The 18,040-nt window shown below is 35.5% G+C and overlaps 1 protein-coding gene across 2 annotated transcripts in view; it reads left to right on the forward strand.

Moving 5' to 3' along the window:
* Positions 1-18,040, forward strand: part of LOC120627973 (insulin-like growth factor-binding protein complex acid labile subunit) — a 61,041-nt gene that overhangs the window by 32,981 nt on the left and 10,020 nt on the right. Inside the window, exons 1-2 of one of the 2 annotated variants that reach the window (XM_039896131.1) lie at positions 1,763-1,934; positions 17,634-17,676. The gene's annotated coding sequence lies outside the window, so the exon portion shown is untranslated. Of the gene's footprint in view, positions 1-1,762; positions 1,935-17,633; positions 17,677-18,040 lie in introns of those variants that run through there. The other variant, XM_039896122.1, reaches the window with a different exon arrangement.

Here is an 18,040-nt window from a genome sequence, read left to right on the forward strand (position 1 = left end):
TGAGATTGCAGTTAGGGGCTAACTTGTAGTGGAACAAAGTTTTATAAAATTACGCTACGCCATAGTTTACACCAGTGAAACTACGGGATACAACTACTACCTACGTACCGATTTATAATTAATCATTGCATTTTAAGGTCAGATCTGATAATAAAATATTAATTTCACACTTTTACATTACGGATATGAGCGAGACAGTGAAGTTTCATTGCAAAGTAGATAATATAATAATGAGTTTATCATTCAAGGTACGTGTGAGAGAACTGGTTTGCCCGGTGCAGCTAGCACCTGACGGCCATTACGTATACCTACTTTTTACCCGTTTATTCGAAAGGAGTGTTATAATCTTAGCAGTTTATGTTAACATGTTCATCATTCCGTTCTTAACTCCTATAATATCCCTTCATTTAATATGTTACTAAGCTCACTGTACTCACCTATATCCCTTTAACAACAAAGTTTTATTGGATAGGTTAACCTTATTATTTTGAATGTTATCTAAAGCTTGACATACCCTGATGACATTAGACATTCAATTTGGTGGAAATATTAGAAACAGAGAAAAATAGATCGAGCAAGGTCGATTTAGAGGATTCAATTTAAGAAAAATTCGGGATTTTTTTATTCAACTTTATCCTGTTGTCTATTATCAATATTCTCATCTAGCAGTTTTCTTTTTTCATGGAAATTAAGAGCAAGGATGCTCTAAGTAGGCCGCGTTAAAAGTACACATTTTCATTATCTCTAAAATGACTGATTACAATGGCTTCATCTCATTTTTTCAATATTAGCTTGTAGAGTAGTGATATTTTTTGGCTAACATAACTTATACAGTTATAAAAATACATATATAATAAAAGTAAAATTACACCCTTTTAAATAATTAGAAAAGTACCTTTTCTTACGAAAAATAACAGGGTTACTATTTTTATTAGAAATAGTTATTATGATATAAGTGGATACAATTAATAACTCGAAAATAATTATATTTCGGGCTAGTATCGCTGATTATATTTCCTCTCCGATTTCTTTTGATTTCTGTAGGTATATTAATACAGGTAATTCGTACTTACCCGTATTATTATACCTACCAAAATCGAAAGTCACAAAAACTAAATATATGAATAAAATTATGGTTACGGCGCAGGTCGGCCCGGCACTCTTTTACTTAACAGCAACTATAACATTTCGTATTGTGATTGTGATTCCACTGTACACTTTAAAATGTCTTTGAACTTTGACTTGAATCTCATGTAGGTTTTTCGTGACTGTGACTTTTTCTAAACATGGAAACAATATTTGAAGTCAGTCCCACGTTGATTCCCCATAAATGTTACCGTCTACGTTTTACGACTGAGGGCAGGAGATGTTATAACCCCAAGAGAAGATAACCCTGATACATCAGTTGCCAAAGTATCTGGCACACCAAATGATTCAAAAAATGTTACTACTGTTCCTCTGTGATGGTAAATGTATCCATGGATTGTTTTGATCTTTGTTTTAAACTTCATAGCTTATATCTATTTATTATACATAGGTATGTTACAGACTTATAGTACCGTATATTTGAGATTATCTGTCTAATAATAGTCTTCATCGTGATTAATTGTAGAACTCAAGATGCAGAAGTGCCAACCATTGATTGGTAGAATCGAGATTGTAGAGGTCATTCATGTTAAAACGGCCTGGTGTGACTCTAGAGTTATTTACATCTCACTGACTGAGGCATCTAAAGGCTATAGTGATGTGAGCACATAGGTATTCGTCAGTCACTCGCGATATTCGAACGAGATTGCACGGGTAGTAGACATTTCATTAATGACAATAGGTATCTTAAAGTTTATTAATAGTGAGTGAACGAAAACATTGCTTGAAACACGTGATTGGAAAAGTGACAAACTGAATGGTTTTGATTTATTGATAAAAATAAATAGGTAAGTTGCTAATTCAAATATTTCTTAATACGTATGTACATTTATAGGTTAAGTATAAGATAAATGAAGTAGAAGACTTCTTGAGAGAATGAATCTGGCTGAGTTTCTCACCGGCTTATTTATGATTCTTGGTAGAATCTGCCTTCCGAACTGCTGGTAGAGTTACTATAAACGGACATCAATCAAATCATTTTTAAATTGTTTAAAATAAAAATAGTGACATATCTAATTTAAACAAATCTCTATTTAATTAAATGTACAAAAGATCGGCATATCTAAAAATAGGAACACATCCTTTTCTATAAACATGACAGGGAAACATCGTGAAAAGAACAGCGTTATTTTAAGACTACGTTAATTTAGCTTAGTTTAGTTGTGTAAACAGATTCTGCACCAATGTATACGCAAACTTGAAATAAATACATATTGATACCAAACTGGTTGCATACAAATAACTTAATTAAAATAAAATTGACAGGTCTAACATTAGTGCAAACCTTTTTCATATATTCTTTGTGTGGACAAGGACAGCACTGTTTTAAGTCTTACTATCTTACTTGTCAAGTGATTTGTGTATAAACGAATTGGCACTATTGAATCTTGTGACATCGATAAAACAACCAAATCTTATCCTTCAATGCTTTGATTCATCGATAAGTAGCTCTGAACGGTAATCCCCGCTGTGTGCATGGCTATTGCAAGGAATAACTAACTTATTTAATTGAGAGTGGGTGTGGCGCGGCCGAGTATCTGTGTCAGACACTTTATTATATTTGTTATTATTAATGAGGAAACGAATTACCTTTTCCGGTAGTAAAGGGCCGTACCGTGCTGACAACCTAAAGTCGACCTCCCTGGCGCTTTGTCGACTTCCCTAGCGCTTTGTCGACCTCCCTAGCGCTTTGTCGACCTCCTTGTCGCTTGTCCCATGCTCATTGGTGAGCGCTACGGTCTTAAGTGTTCGAGCCCCGGCAGGAGCAATTTAGGATTTAGGTATGTTTTCTGAATTTTCGCTAATCAGGTCTGGTGGAAGGCCGTGCCGGACAAGGTCTTGCCGCCAAGCGATTTAGCGTTCCAGTACGTTACCGCGTAGAGACTGGTTTAGTTAATTTTCGATTACCATAATTGTAAAATAACGAAAAAATAAATTGACTAAGTTTATTACGGTATATTCTTAGGCTATGAACGAAAGCTATGAGAGTCCGTCCATCCTCATAGGTTTATTTTAAAATTTTAATTACCTCACTACAATATGAACATCGCAGTAACTTCTATTGGTATTAGGTATTTTTGAATGATAAACGTAGTTCTAAATTTGAATTTTAAAATTATAATTTTCTACTTTGATGACCTGATGAACTGGAATATACACTCGTCGTTCAGTACAGGATGGATTTGTACACCGTGCAATAAACTGAACTCTAGGCCCACACTATACTAAACAGGTTGATATAGTGGTCTGTGGGTATTTAGGACGGGGCAGGGAGGTTGCTTTTAACACCAGTTGCTAACTGACACTGTCAAATTATGCGTGCTGTGTGCAAGCGGTCAGTAGACATTAAACAACATCTGCCTTGCCCTTAAAATCTTAGCGGGCGTCCATAATTTTTCAAAAGGTGGGTTTCTTACGTTAACGCGTTGGATTGTTATTGTAAAAAGACCAATGGACCAAGATAACATTTTTTTTTTGTTTCGTTCAGGAACAAAAATTGCGTGACACTTGCCGAGAGCCCCGCTCTGTCCAACGTAAGATTAGATGATATTTGATTCGACCCCCTTAAACATCTCACGTATTTTATGAACGCCCCCTTACGGTCTACGTCTTCAACCAGCAAAAACAATAAACAGCACCGACCGCGCATAAATTTACATAAATACCCATATGTAATATACCTTTATAATTAGTAATATTGTTTTTCAAGTTTCAACTGCCAGATGGCCTGTAATTTGATAACGCCGAATAACTACATTATAATGTTACCGGTGTCCAAAAACAACGACGAAATTGGCCACAGACCTTACCAGGTGTTCTAGAAAGCGGGCATCGTGAAATTTTATTGCTTTACTTATTTGTAACCAGATATAAGTAGGTAGGTATCTTATCTCTCTATTGATTTAGTCATACCTAATTCTACACACAATTTTTATGGCTACTATCAATCTAAAATTTTAGGGTTCCGTATCCGACGAGTGCCAGCAGGACTCTAATACAATTTTTTTCTGTAGTTGACATATATATTTTTTTCTTTTAATTATGTGCAATAAAGAGTTCATCTTCTATCTAATAAAGCTCCGCTGTCTGTTCGTCCGTCCGCCTGTCTATCTATGTATAATCATAAACCGAATTGAGGTATATTGTGTCTATATCTATGGCTACAACGACAAAAAAAAAACTTGGTGATCCGCATACAAGAAACGTGTTTGATGGTGTTTTCCTCGATCTTAATGTTCACTTAATAATAAGATTTTACCAAGTTGCCATTTTTTGCTTGCTGGTACAGAACCTGGTTTGTACATTTTACATTTTACATAATCACCTTAAAAATGTCTTAGATAGGCAAATCCCAGAAGAACAGGCTGGGTTCGTGAAAGGCAAAGGTACAAGAAAGCAGATACTGAATATAAGACAAATCATTGAAAAGAGTCGTGAGTTTACCTGTCCTGTATTACTGTGTTTTATTGACTATACTAAAGCATTTGACTGTGTGCGATGGGAAAAGCTCTGGTCAATACTACTAGAAATGGGAGTACCTCAACACCTGGTCAGTCTAATTGCCAATCTTTATAACAATAATCATTCCTATGTGAGACTTGATGGCAGTTTATCTAAAGTGTTTAAGACCAAGAAAGGCGTGCGCCAAGGTTGCATATTATCACCCATGCTGTTCAACATTTACGGGGAGCATATTATGAGAAAATGCATGGAAAACTGGGATAAAGGGTTTCAAATTGGAGGGAAAAGAGTGGCAAACTTAAGGTATGCTGACTTCTCGCAACTTCCTATGAAGATATGAGTATATTGCTCAAAAAATTGGAATCTGAAAGCGAAGATCTAGGACTTTCTATAAATCGAAGCAAAACCAAGCTTATGGTGGTAGATCGATCGAGTAAACTTTCCAATATTTGCAGCATTCAGGATATAGACACTGTAGAGACTTATACGTACCTGGGTTCCTTAATCTCTAGTGATGGCTCATGCGTTTCCGAAATAAAACGAAGAATAGCGATAGCTAAGGATGCGATGCTTAGGTTAACAAATATCTGGAAGAATCGTAGCATAACGAATAGAACCAAATTGCGACTGGTACAAGCACTAATCTTTCCTATTTTCCTATATGGCGTAGAAACTTGGACTGTTCGCGCTAGAGAAAGACAGCGAATTGATGCGTTCGAAATGTGGTGCTGGAGGCGAATGCTACGCATACCGTGGACTGCCAAGCGCACAAATGTATCAATTCTTTCACAACTCAAAATTAAAACACGTCTTTCTACCATTTGCCTTCAGCGCATCCTTAGTTATTTTGGACATATCACACGCCGCGGAAACGAGAGCATTGAAAAGTTGATAGTGGTTGGAAATGTAGAAGGCAAACGTCCCCGTGGCAGATCTCCAACCCGGTGGTCAGATCAACTGAGAGAAACTGGTGCCCGTACCTTCTATAACGCAATACAAATGGCCAAAGACAGGACCCGATGGAGATATGACAAGATTACTCGCCATACCAGTGATCACGATCCTCAGTCATGAGGGAGCGACTAAAGAGAGAGAGAGAGGTACAGAACCCTTCGCGTCCAAGTGCAAATTCGACTTAAAACGGTGTCTACAAATTTGAGTCTTTATTGATTCAGAGAATCAGAGTTACGTATGCATCAGGGATTGTTGTAACAGTATATGATGATGACGTCATTATCCATAGCCTATTAGCATCCCACGTCTGAGCATAAGTGTTCCATAATAAAGAAGGATTTCAAAGTTTAACCAATACTTAAGTTAATAAGTTTAACAATTCTGTTGCAGGGTTTTTTTTTAAACTTATGGACAGGTTAAAATACAATGTACAAGAGGTGAACTTAATGCTTAGCACTCTCTATCAGGATTTCAAATTAGTTGGTAAGGACACTAAAACTCATTTGTGCTATGCGCCGTCTGGGTTAGGTACCGTGGTGCTTCGACGGATCTCCTCATTTTTGAATTTATCCTGTTCTTAGAAAATTCGATTATTTTTTAATTCACACAATTTAAATATCACTTGCTTTAACGGTGAAGAAATAAGCTGAGGTACCGAAATGTGAAAGCGCTTTCAATCTGCATTCATGATTTAGACTAAGTATGTCCATAATATGGATTTATTGGCATGTAAACTACTAGGTCGCATACACTTACCCATGTTTGGCCTAAACAATGGCACTTTATTATAATCGTCTGGCAATCCTACAGATGGATTGGCATGCCTTCTATAAATATATTTCAAAAGTCAAAAAGCATTTATGATGTATTTTATCAACAATATAAACCTACTCCGTTTTTTCTACTTCTCAATCGAGTTAGGACGAATGGCTTGTTTAACCGATATCGATAGCGTTATCGATTCGTTGTCATTGAAGAGTTCCACATATTAGGACAGTAATTGCAATAATAAACAAACTCATAACTTGTCCATGTTAACATCTAACTTTATTCGACAAATCAAAATTTCCAATGCAACATTTAAAACTCTATAGTATACAGCTAAGTGCATATCAACAGGATAAACTGAGGTTGGTAAAAGTACCTACAGATGATTCACTAAGAGTTGCGTAAGTCACTATTCTGTGTGTGTAAGGTTTAACTTGTAAATTTCCATTTTTCTCAAACTGGAAAACCCCATACCAGGGTCTTTTTTAATCATAATTGAAATCTGGAGTTTATATAAATATAAAAAAAAATCCAAGGAAAATGACGTTTCCTTGGATTGTTTTTCATATTTATGAGGTGCAAACATACCCTCCACGTAAGTTATGCTCCTTGACCTGAACATAATTAAAATTTTTTGACTTGACTACGCAGAGACCACCGATTTCTTACACTACCAAAATTTTCTTCCCGAAAATCAAACTCTGGACCTCCCATTATTGAGGCTATGTAAGTATGCACCTGGCTTTAAAACCCCGTTTAATATACATGTATAGATACGTGCGTACACTTAGTTATTTTCTACAAGCCACAAGCATCTCGACTAAAAGCCTGGGATGAAAGAGAATTTTTAGACAGTAAGTAGCTTTCCATGAAAGGATCCTTCAGTTCCTCGTTTCAACCGTTCGCAGATGTTTAATTTATAAAATGTTCAAAGGCAATTTCCTAGTGTAAACGTTTTATATAATAAGTAAGTATGAAACACAATATCCTGACGATAAAGTTAAAGACGCTTTTGTTCTAAAAGCGGAAATTGAACACGGAATTATGACAAGGTTTTGTTAACTCGATACAATAGAAAAAATGTATTAATTTTAATAATGGTTTTCATTTCAAACTCTGTTATATCCTTTCAATTACGTTAAATATACGTTACTTAGGTTTTCATAAGAAATTTGAAACATAGAACTTTTGATTCTAGTACGAATTATACTGCATTTTTTCCTACCCTGTCCACTGACCTATAGTGAACCTGTCTTCTATCTATATATATATAATGAAAATGGTGTTCCTTTGAGGCTCAATCACGCTTAAACCACTGATCGTATCGACATGAAACTACCACCATTCGATGCGAAATTTTTCCTAGATGGTTTATGGCTATTTATTTTTCGAATTCTAACGTTCCTTCATTTTTTTGTTGCTGTTTTACTTTTATGAACATTTATCCCGCTAATAAAAACGTATTCTCTTGATTCTTTTGTTTTTATGAATTGCAACGGAGTTTACTGAACGGATAATGTTCTTTTACATTCAGCTAAGAATCTACTCACGGTAGTGGAGAACGGCTGGACCAATTGGGCTTTTTTTTATCATCAGAATTGTCAGGAGAAAGTTTTGTATGTAAGAAAATTTTAAAAAAGCCCGATAAAAAGTTAAAAATTTCGATGATAATCGAAGAATTCCCATCTATATAGTCACTCACCACGAAATCTCGGGAACCATAAGACTTAGAAACGTGAAACTTGGTAGGAATATTACTTTTGCTATGTAGAGGTCAGCTATGAATAGATTTTAAGAAATTCATTCCCCAAAGAGGATTGCGGGGGCGTTAACAATGAATAATTCCCGTTTTTAAACTATAGCTCCTATAGACTTCAAATTTGGTAGGAATCTTCTGTAAGAGGTGTAGAAATAGGCTATGAACGAATTTTACGATAGCTCACCCCACAGGGGGTTGCGGGGGTGGGTATTAACAATTAATATTTTTAATTTTCCAGCTAAAGCTCCTACAAGCTCCAAATTTTGTAGGAATTTTCTATAAGTGATGTAAAAATGATTTATGAACAAATTTTACGATATCCCACCCCAAAGAAGATTGCGGGGGCGTTAACAATGAAAATTTTCAATTTCCAAGCGATAGCTCCTATAGACTCCAAATTTAGTGAGAGTGTTCTATATGTAATATAAAAATGATCTTCGAGCGGATTTTACAATGAATCACCTCCAATAAGGTTCGCGGGGGTGGGTGTTAACAATAAAAAATTTCAATTTCGAAATATAGCTTCTAAAAATTCTAAATATGGTAGGAATCTTTTATTATTCACATAAAGAACATCTCAAAATGGAATTCAATAAAGTCTACTTCCGACAGGAATTGCGGGGGTGGGTGTTAAAATCTAAAATTTTTATTTCTAACCTGTAACTTCTACAGACTCCAAATTTGGTGGGGATCTTCGTGTATGTAGGGATATTCGTGTATTTCCTTACAACAATCGTCTTTTTGGCAGCGGAGAAAAAGTCATTGAGAGGTTTCAAAAACTTAACTTTACATGTAGCTATCCAATCAACGGACTAAGAATTTTACATTCATTTTACTTTTGCAGACTACATAACCGACGAATTCTTTTATTGCGGGATCGCGGAAATGTAACAGATTAAAATGAATGCATTTTCCAAGTACATGAGATGTGGAAAAGAAATTTAGTTACTTATTCCAATAGAATTCATAAAAAACATGCACAATTAATTTTCTATAAAAAATTGATGTCACGGAGAAAATTTTAGTTAACAGAAAATGCGTCGCACTTGAACCTAGACAGATTTCAACTTCACATATGAGACTTGCAATGACTTTAACTTAAACTTTCAATGCTCATTTCAAATTTTTTTCTTCATGTCAATTATTATTAATTTTTGGAAGAAAGGCACGGAAATGTTATAATGATTGCACATTGAAAGTTACAATTAATATTAGTGAGAAAAATCACCTGGATGAAAGATACAGGCTAAATCGATGGAATTTGGAATTTGAGTAAGTCTAAACAATATCGATGCTTACAGTTCTATCCGCGGGGCCTATTTATGTTCATACAAAAATAAAAAAAAAGGAGAATAATAAAAATATGAAAAAAATAAATAAAAATGAAACATAAAATGTAATTTATTTCCTTTTTCAATTCGCCCAGCGAAGCGGGCTGGAAACGGCTAGTATAATATAAAAATTATTTTCAATACTTCCGTTATTTAAAAAAAAGTAACGAGTAAACGATACAATCATTTTCAATGAGTATTAGTTTAGAAGTTTAGTTTTCAATGAGTTAATAACATAAATGAGTTTTTAGTATCTGTTATCTCTGCTTTTATTTTTGTCAGGTATACAGGCGAAATAGCAAAGCTGGTTCAATAACATTTTAACCTCTGTGTGATGGATACTCTTAAAGAAATTTCAATTTCTCCGATAATAATCTAATCACCTACACTTAAGACGTGTCAAGTGTTCTGTCTAAAGCATTTATCTTTTTTATCTAAAGTAGGGATTAAATGTTTTTGTAAGAACCAGGAAATTTTGATACCATATATTTCTATCGATATAATGTGTTTAAACATATAAAAGTAATGTTTCTAAAATTAGGTGTATTAAATTTACTATAGAGTTCTTCCAAAGAATAAAAACATTTTATCAAATCAAACCAGGACTCTGTATGGTGGGATTCTCTATGAAATCTTAATCGGAGCGTTTTTGTGTGGGCCAATGGACTAGATACAATTTGGATTGTAATAAAGAATCAGGTCGTTTTATGGTTCTACTTTTCCATGGATTTCATGCATAGGTAACTACCTATCAACTGTTTTTAAGATATAAAGAATCTAGGTAATCCATTGTTACGTTTAAGTGGTTTTTAAAAGCAGAACCGCCTTTGAAATGGTAAGATTAACGTACTTAGTGTTTACCGTAGCTATATTTAATACCGCGTCTTTGTGTGCCGCCATTGTCGTCCGTACAAAAGATGCGCTAAGCGTAACGGAAAAAAAATATGCAGCCAGGTGCAATACAGCGCGAGGCCGCGGCGGTTTTTCTTTCAAAACGCGTCTCGGACCAACTCATCGCAACCTAGTTTGCGTTTAATGCATCTCATTTATATACTTAAAACGGCCTATCATTGTCGCTTTCAATGGTTACTCTTAAACAGTGTGCTAAACTTTTAACACACTTCCTTCAAATACGATGATGTTATAACAATACCTTTATAATTGTTGCTGAAGGCTTGTATAGTAGGTATAGGTGCCTAAATCGGTCACGAGTTTGTAGCTTTTCGGGACTTAAAATCGATTAGTCAAGATGTCACTAGACAGAAAACTCATTCAGACTTCTGACAAAGGGAGAACGAACACATTGTCACTTAGATATAGGTACCTGATGGTTTTTTTTCTTATATCCCTAAAGCACCTAATAAATAATTTTAAAAATCCAGTTTTAAAACAGCTGAATGAAATCAATATTTTCTTATTTCAAACAGTGACTAATATCGCCGCCGCGCCTCATCCCTCGCTTTCCCTATAAGATGCTTCTTAATGCACCGAATTATTTCCAAACTCTATCTGGTATAAAAAGCTGTAGGTACCTAGTTTATTACTTAGTTGCTTGCATTCCTAGCTCTACAGATTATTGCCAATGTGCGAGTCCTGCGAGTGCGACATCTATCTTAGCAGGACCTTGTTAGGTAAACATGGGTTAAAATATTGACTTAACATATAATTAGTGCATCCTAAACATATGAAATTAAGAACTCAATTAACGAGAGCTTTTTCTAGATTCGTTGACGTTGCACCACAATAGTCGACGAGCCCTGAGTCCTGACACAAACTAAGAAAGCCCGTGTAGCCCCTTAAGGTTCTATGAGGTAAACGTGAATTAAAACTTTGACTTTAGATAAAACTCCATTAAACTGTAGCATAGTCTGGATTAAAGCACCCCATTAGTTGACGAGCATTCAATACAGTTACGTCGAGGCGTTGATGGTCCACTGTCTGCCTCATTAATATTCAAATGGCGGATAATTTTAACGACCTTCGTCATCCAAGGCTTAGTAAACCAACCAATAAGGTCGACCGCAATGTAACCATAACTTTTTGTCTACTGAGTTAAGGTTGCGCTTTTCACGCGTTGCTCGTTGGTTACTACCATTATGCTATTGCCCCCGTTTATTTATTTCATTGACTTACTTCTTAAAATCATATATTTCGGAATAATATAGTTTGTTTATTTTAAAGAAAATTTTAGGCAATTTAGTCAATATATGATATTATTTAGGGTAAAAGTAGTAGTAATGTGGTAAATGGTCTAGTTACTTCACTTATCCATTATTCAAGTAACTTTAGCATTTTTGATATATGTATAAAATACTCTTATTCTAAAAACTGATGTGACATTCTCTTTCCGTTCAAAACATCTGAAGTATCGCTTTCGGATATGTACCACACGTATTTAATGAAATAGCATGCGTTTTAGCAGTTCTCACGTACGAGAAGAAGCTACCAGTCAGCTTACTCTTTATGGATTATATCCGTGCCAATTAAGTTGTACAAAATAAGTATGACTATCAACTAGTTACTACACATAATTTTAGGCCTAGCCTGTTTAGTTTTTTTGAAATAGAAGCTAATTACCCTAGCGTTAGAAAATAGATTTGAATTAGAAATTAAAATCATTAAATTATTAAGTTTGAACATTACTTGAAATTCCCATCTTATTCAGTCATTCTGTCAGTAAATATTTATTGGCAATAGGACCTAGTTGGCAACATTATAAAATTCTTTAGCGACAGTCTATACTCTGTGCGACAGTGCGGACTTTAAAAATGCTAAATCTCGATATGCTTTTGAATGAGCTATATAGTTTTGATATTATTAAATACAGATAATTCGTCAAACACAAATGTGATTTTTATCACCTTAATAGACAATTTAACCCCATATGTCAAGTGCCTGTGCGCTCGACCTCATAATAATGTCCGCTGATGTCATCATGTTTTGCCATGCTTAATATGGCGAGGTAATTTACGAAGCGCTTAAAATAGAAAAACCAAGAAAATATTACTTAGTATATCTGCCCGTTTCTGCTCCCGTATTTACCTACTAATCGCATGTAGGTGATGTAGGTACTTCCATATTAAATTATTATTAATTAACAAATACGCTTTGCCTTTATTATATTACTTGGTAATTCCAGGTAAAAATTATCCTGAGTAGATATATTTCAATTTCTGACTACCTTTTAGCCGTTAAGCATTTTTTTAATTTTAGTGAGACCTGCCCAAAAGCTTGCCAATCTGGAACTAATAATATGAAATGTTTCAGTATGTTTATTTGTTATCTACGTGCAGCTTAACTATCGCTGCGCTGATTTGAATGAAATTGTAGATATTTGATATATTGTATCCCGAAAAAGCATCTGGGTATCGTTCCAGCGGGCTTGCAAAAACAGCATTTGTTACATATGCTACGTCTTTAGAGCTAAACCGATTTCGGTGAAATTTTATATTGAGTTAGCTTGTATTCTGTAAACGAACGAGTATAAGATACTTTATATCCTGAAAGAAGAGATAATAAATGCTACCGGCGGGATCATAAACGCTAAAGAAGTCTCGCAAGAACTAGTGTATAAAGTAAGCAAATAAGTAAATTCTAATTAACATGCCTTAGTATTTTTATCAATGCTAGTCAGCAGCCACGTAGTCTATAATTTATCGACATCTCATACTTAATGCATAAGTCTAAATGCAAATTCTGTAACAGATTAATGTACAATTACGTCTTTACACAACCTCTATGAAACCTGTCTAGAAGTTGCAAGTTAGCCACGCCTACATAATATAACGCATCATGAATCGATAAGTAGATACAATCTTTGATTATATCGTCTAGCAATCTTACTTTGATCCCATGCTTAAAGTGGAAAATCTATGTTAGAATATTTTTTTTTACCTTACATAGGCGTGATCTTTGATCTATGTGTTTCGATATGTTAAGAAGTTATTGGCTACAAGGGGGAGCTACGAAGTTTATTTTTATTTTATATAACACATCATCTCGACAAGCGCGTCCCTACTATACAGGGTATGCAGAGGGTATGCAGATGATATAAAATTAAGAAAATCTCCAGTACGAGTTATAAAAAACTTATGGATAGGCATTGTAAGGGTTATAAAAAGCCTACCCTTAAGTATTTACAACTCGTACTGGAGATTTTCTTCATTTTTCTCCCGCTAAGCACGCCACTGTTCGCCAGTGCTCTGAGAGTTGAAAAAGCTGAGAGAGAAGATACATTTTTATCCTTTCCCCGGGGATATAGTTGTCTTCTGCCCATGCTAGCCGTGACTGTGAGATTGATGTCAAGCGCTAGTCTATTACAGTTTAAAAAAAAACACTAGTGCGGAGTAGGTAAAAGTAAATAGGCGTTGTCCATCCCACTTGGAGAGCACATTAAGCTGTCGATACCATTATAAAAACTAATCAAACACAGCCAACCTAAATTGAAGCAGCGTGGAAGGCAGGTATACTTCTGTTATCTGATGACGTTGCAGTATTCGAGGTCTCTTACCGTCAAGTCGAGGTCTTCATCGGAATGATGTGTTACTTACATACTCGTATGTCGCAACATCGCATATTTCCATAGCAACGTCGCTAATTTCCTAAGGAAGCATGCTATGTTGCAACATATGAATTTAATCTCTTAGGGCCTCGCGCATATACGTGGCATAACGTTTGAATAATTATGCAGTGTTTTGTCAGCTTTTGTCACAATAGGCGTGATGAAAAATTTTAAAAAGCTGCCCTTAGATATGCGAATGTATCTACATACAATATCCAAAAAAATGTCTTTTTTTTGCAGGAATCAAAGATTTTGTTAGTATAAATGCAAATTTTATTTAAAAAAATTATTTCCCGCGAAAATCCTAACCGGATGTAATGGCTGTACTCGTGATGTCATAGGAAAATAAGAGCTTCAGTGAGTCCTTGTTCCCCAGCCAAAGATACTTGATTTTGGTGTTGATAACAAATAACTAAGCAACTGATAGTTTGGAATCACAAAAAACTTGATCTACAAAAAGATTATAGAAGTTCAAGCGGTACAAAAGTATGTTTCTAAAGAAGAGACGTCGTAATCTTCAATTCGGCGTTCAACTGTCGTGGCAGTGCGCTAGATTTTGCAGTATTATTTATTGCACAAAAAATAGAATTTAAATAATAATATGTTTTTCATAATACATTAACCATATATCATTAGATAAATTCAATATTGTAACGATTCTTTGTTAGCGTCATCGTGCCTTTTGAGAGCATCTTTGAAATGACAGAATGTGATGAAACATTGAATAGTTTAAAGAATAACCGCAGAGACTGTTTGAAGCAAATCCAAACTCCGGAGAATCGAATCATTTTACTTTTATTCGGAACTAATCATCTCATTTTTCTATTTTCGTTACCTATCTGCCCGACGTAATGCCCACGCGCACTTTGCTTATCCGAATGTCGGTTTGAGAATTATATTGCGATGTACGATTGTTCCCATTTTTCACCTGAAGAATTTTCGATGAAAACAACAACAACAAAATAATTTCATTTCATATGAACAATTTTAACCAATGTATTTTTCAACCGCAATCGGGTCGCGATTCTTATTCATACTTACCTAATAGAGGTCTAACGATTTTTTGGCGCAACGGTGAGCGCTGTGGTTTTAAGTGGAAGGACCTGAGTTCGATCCCCGAATTTATTATTTTTAAATTGTTTCTGGTCTGGTCTAGTGGGAGGCTTCGACCGTGTCTATTTACCACCCAACCGACAAAGACGTGCCGCTAATCGATTTAGCGTTCCGGTACAATGTCGCGTGGAAACCGTCGTGGCATTAAGGTGTGGACTTAAAATAACGACAATACCCCTAAAAGGATAGCCTGCAACCATCTTAGACTGCATCATCACTTTCCAGCAGATGTTATTGCAGTCAAGGGCTACCACTCAAAACCTACCATTTATGTAGAAGTTCTATATAACGAACACTTGGCTCCTCGTAAATTAATAATTTAACCTCTGCCCTGATTCTCTATTGAATTATAATCGTAAAACTCTGTTGATCCACAATTCATGATAAAAAAATATTGTTATAATATCTTATAACCTACCTATTAGAGACGCCAGCTGCTATGCGATATTAATTTAGGTTAATGAATATGATGATGTCGTTGATATAATATGTTGATGATACCTTCTTAGTGTAACTTACCAATACAAGCATCGCCATCTAGCCCTAGAGTAAGCGTAGCTTGTGTTACGGTTACTAAGATGACTGATGAATATTTTAATGAATAATAAACATAAATACCTATAATATACAGATAAACACCCCTGAAAAACATGTTTGTTCATCACACAAACATTTTCCATTTGTGCGAATCGGATTCACAGCCTTGGACTCGGAAAGCAGGGTCGCTGCCCACTGCGCTAATCGGCCGTCATAGAATTGAATTGAATTGAATTTTATTGCTCTCTGATTACACATAAAAAGACAGTTGATTCAAAATTGTATACCCAGTCTGTATTTAGTGTCCTTGGGATTGAACATTCTGTATTTTTCCCATCATGTATTGTATAGAGTAGGTACGCGCCAGACGATTAACCCACGAAAAACCGGTATCAAAGAAACTCCGTCGCGATTCGGTTGGCGGTGCGTTCAGTGCACCGTTGTGCGTCATTGCAGTATTTCCCGTGACGACTTTGAAGGTTGTAACTTTTGACTAAACGATGCTTCAATACAAATTTGAGATAGTTCGCTTAGGTAACAAACTCCGACGAGTGGAACTCATGGCTTAAGGTGTTCTCGAAGGCGCGCTTCAAAGTAAGGCAATCTGTCTGTCAAAGTTTTGTCCTGCAAAACTCGATTATATTTATTTATTATTAACTATAGTCATATACAATATTTAAAATGAATTTAATTATATAACCTAACATAACAATGCAAAATTTGTGCGCACCCATTTTGAGAACTCTTCATTTTACGCGGAACATAAAGGAAACGAGACAGTAAGAAGTTGACAGTAAAGGACATTGTTGGCGTGCAATGGCGGCCTTATTGCTGGAAGTAATCTCTTACAAGCAACCTTTGTAGATAGTACCTACAGCTAAAGAACGGGATAGTGACAAGAGCTTATACCAAAACGTATAGATACTAATATAATATATTATATATACATAAACTAGCGGACCCCAGCGCCATCTGTCGGGTATTTGTGAATCTAAACCATGCAAGGTGCCACCCAAACGCATACCAAAAAAATCATTCAAATCGATCCAGCCGTTTAGGTGTTCAATGACATACACACGCACACAAGAAATATATATATAAAGTTATATACACAAGTAGATTTTAATACCTAATACATATACAATAGTAGAGCAACAACTTAAAATACCGATTTTAACGATTTTATTTTGGACGCTCTAAAATATAAAAAAAATCATTTACTGAATAAAAGGATTGCTCGATCAGGTATTTTTTAAATACTTTATTGAACTAATTTTTATTTTAAGTGGTCCTATTAAAAATTTGCCAGATGGTTACATTTATATCTATGACGTCTAGACTCTGCTACTGGAGTGCTTATTTGGAATACGGGGCACTTAATTTGTTTTTTTTTTATCGAGCCCCCAAAGCCCGGTAAAGTCTTTCTTAAACCGTTGTCCCAATTGTCCAATACTCTGACAAAGACTTAGACTTAGACTATATCCTCAACACGAAGACGGATTCCCCGTTTTCTTACGTCATCCGGATGTAGGCTACATGGCCTCGGAGGTGTACGGACAAATCACCGTCCCGGCGTCCGACCCATCCGCAATTTAACCTAAAATAAAGCGTCTTTATAATACTATACCTATCGAGTTATCTGTGACACAGTCTGAAAAAAAACCGAAACTCTGCGCCAATAAGGTCACTTTTAGATAAAAAGTTCAAACCTACACTGTTATTACCATCATAATCCTATCAAGCTATTACCGACCCACTACGTGGCATCGGTCTACTCCCCAAAAGGGTTTTAGGTCGTAGTTCACCACGGTGGCCCAGTGCGGATTGATGGACTCCACACGCCTTTGAGAGCATTAAGAAGAACTCTCAGGCAGGTTTCCTCACGATCTTTTCCTTCACCGTTGAAGCACCAGCCCCCCAAAAGTAAAGCCGTAGTCCTATCAACTGGGCTCTCACCGCTTCACTGTTATAAGAAATCTTATTTTATTTTCTTCTGTTTCAGGTTGCTATTAACGAAGTTACTGGAAGGCTGAACGAGGACAGAGGTCATTATTTATCATATTATAATAATAATATTTTTTTTTTCATAATTTTTATGATGCACTGATAGAATATTTTGCACTTTGCATTTAGCAGTCGCTCTCATAACATACTCCTTTCAAATCCTCAATCGATAATGGAGGAGGCGAGTGGCAATTACCTACATATTTAGTTTAAAACGCGTCGGTAGTTTGGTTTAACAATGTTTTTAAGCAATAAATCGAAAAAAAATCAACAATGAATAAGAATCTTTAGTAAAGCAGAAGTTGTTGGGATTAATTGTCTTTTGAAATATATTTAAGAAGAAATCATATCAGCCCATTTCAGTCCGCTGCACTAAGACCTCTTCATTAGCACGCCATCTTTCTT

Source organism: Pararge aegeria, chromosome 2 (assembly GCF_905163445.1).
Source record: "Pararge aegeria chromosome 2, ilParAegt1.1, whole genome shotgun sequence".
In the NCBI taxonomy this organism is placed as follows: domain Eukaryota; kingdom Metazoa; phylum Arthropoda; class Insecta; order Lepidoptera; family Nymphalidae; genus Pararge; species Pararge aegeria.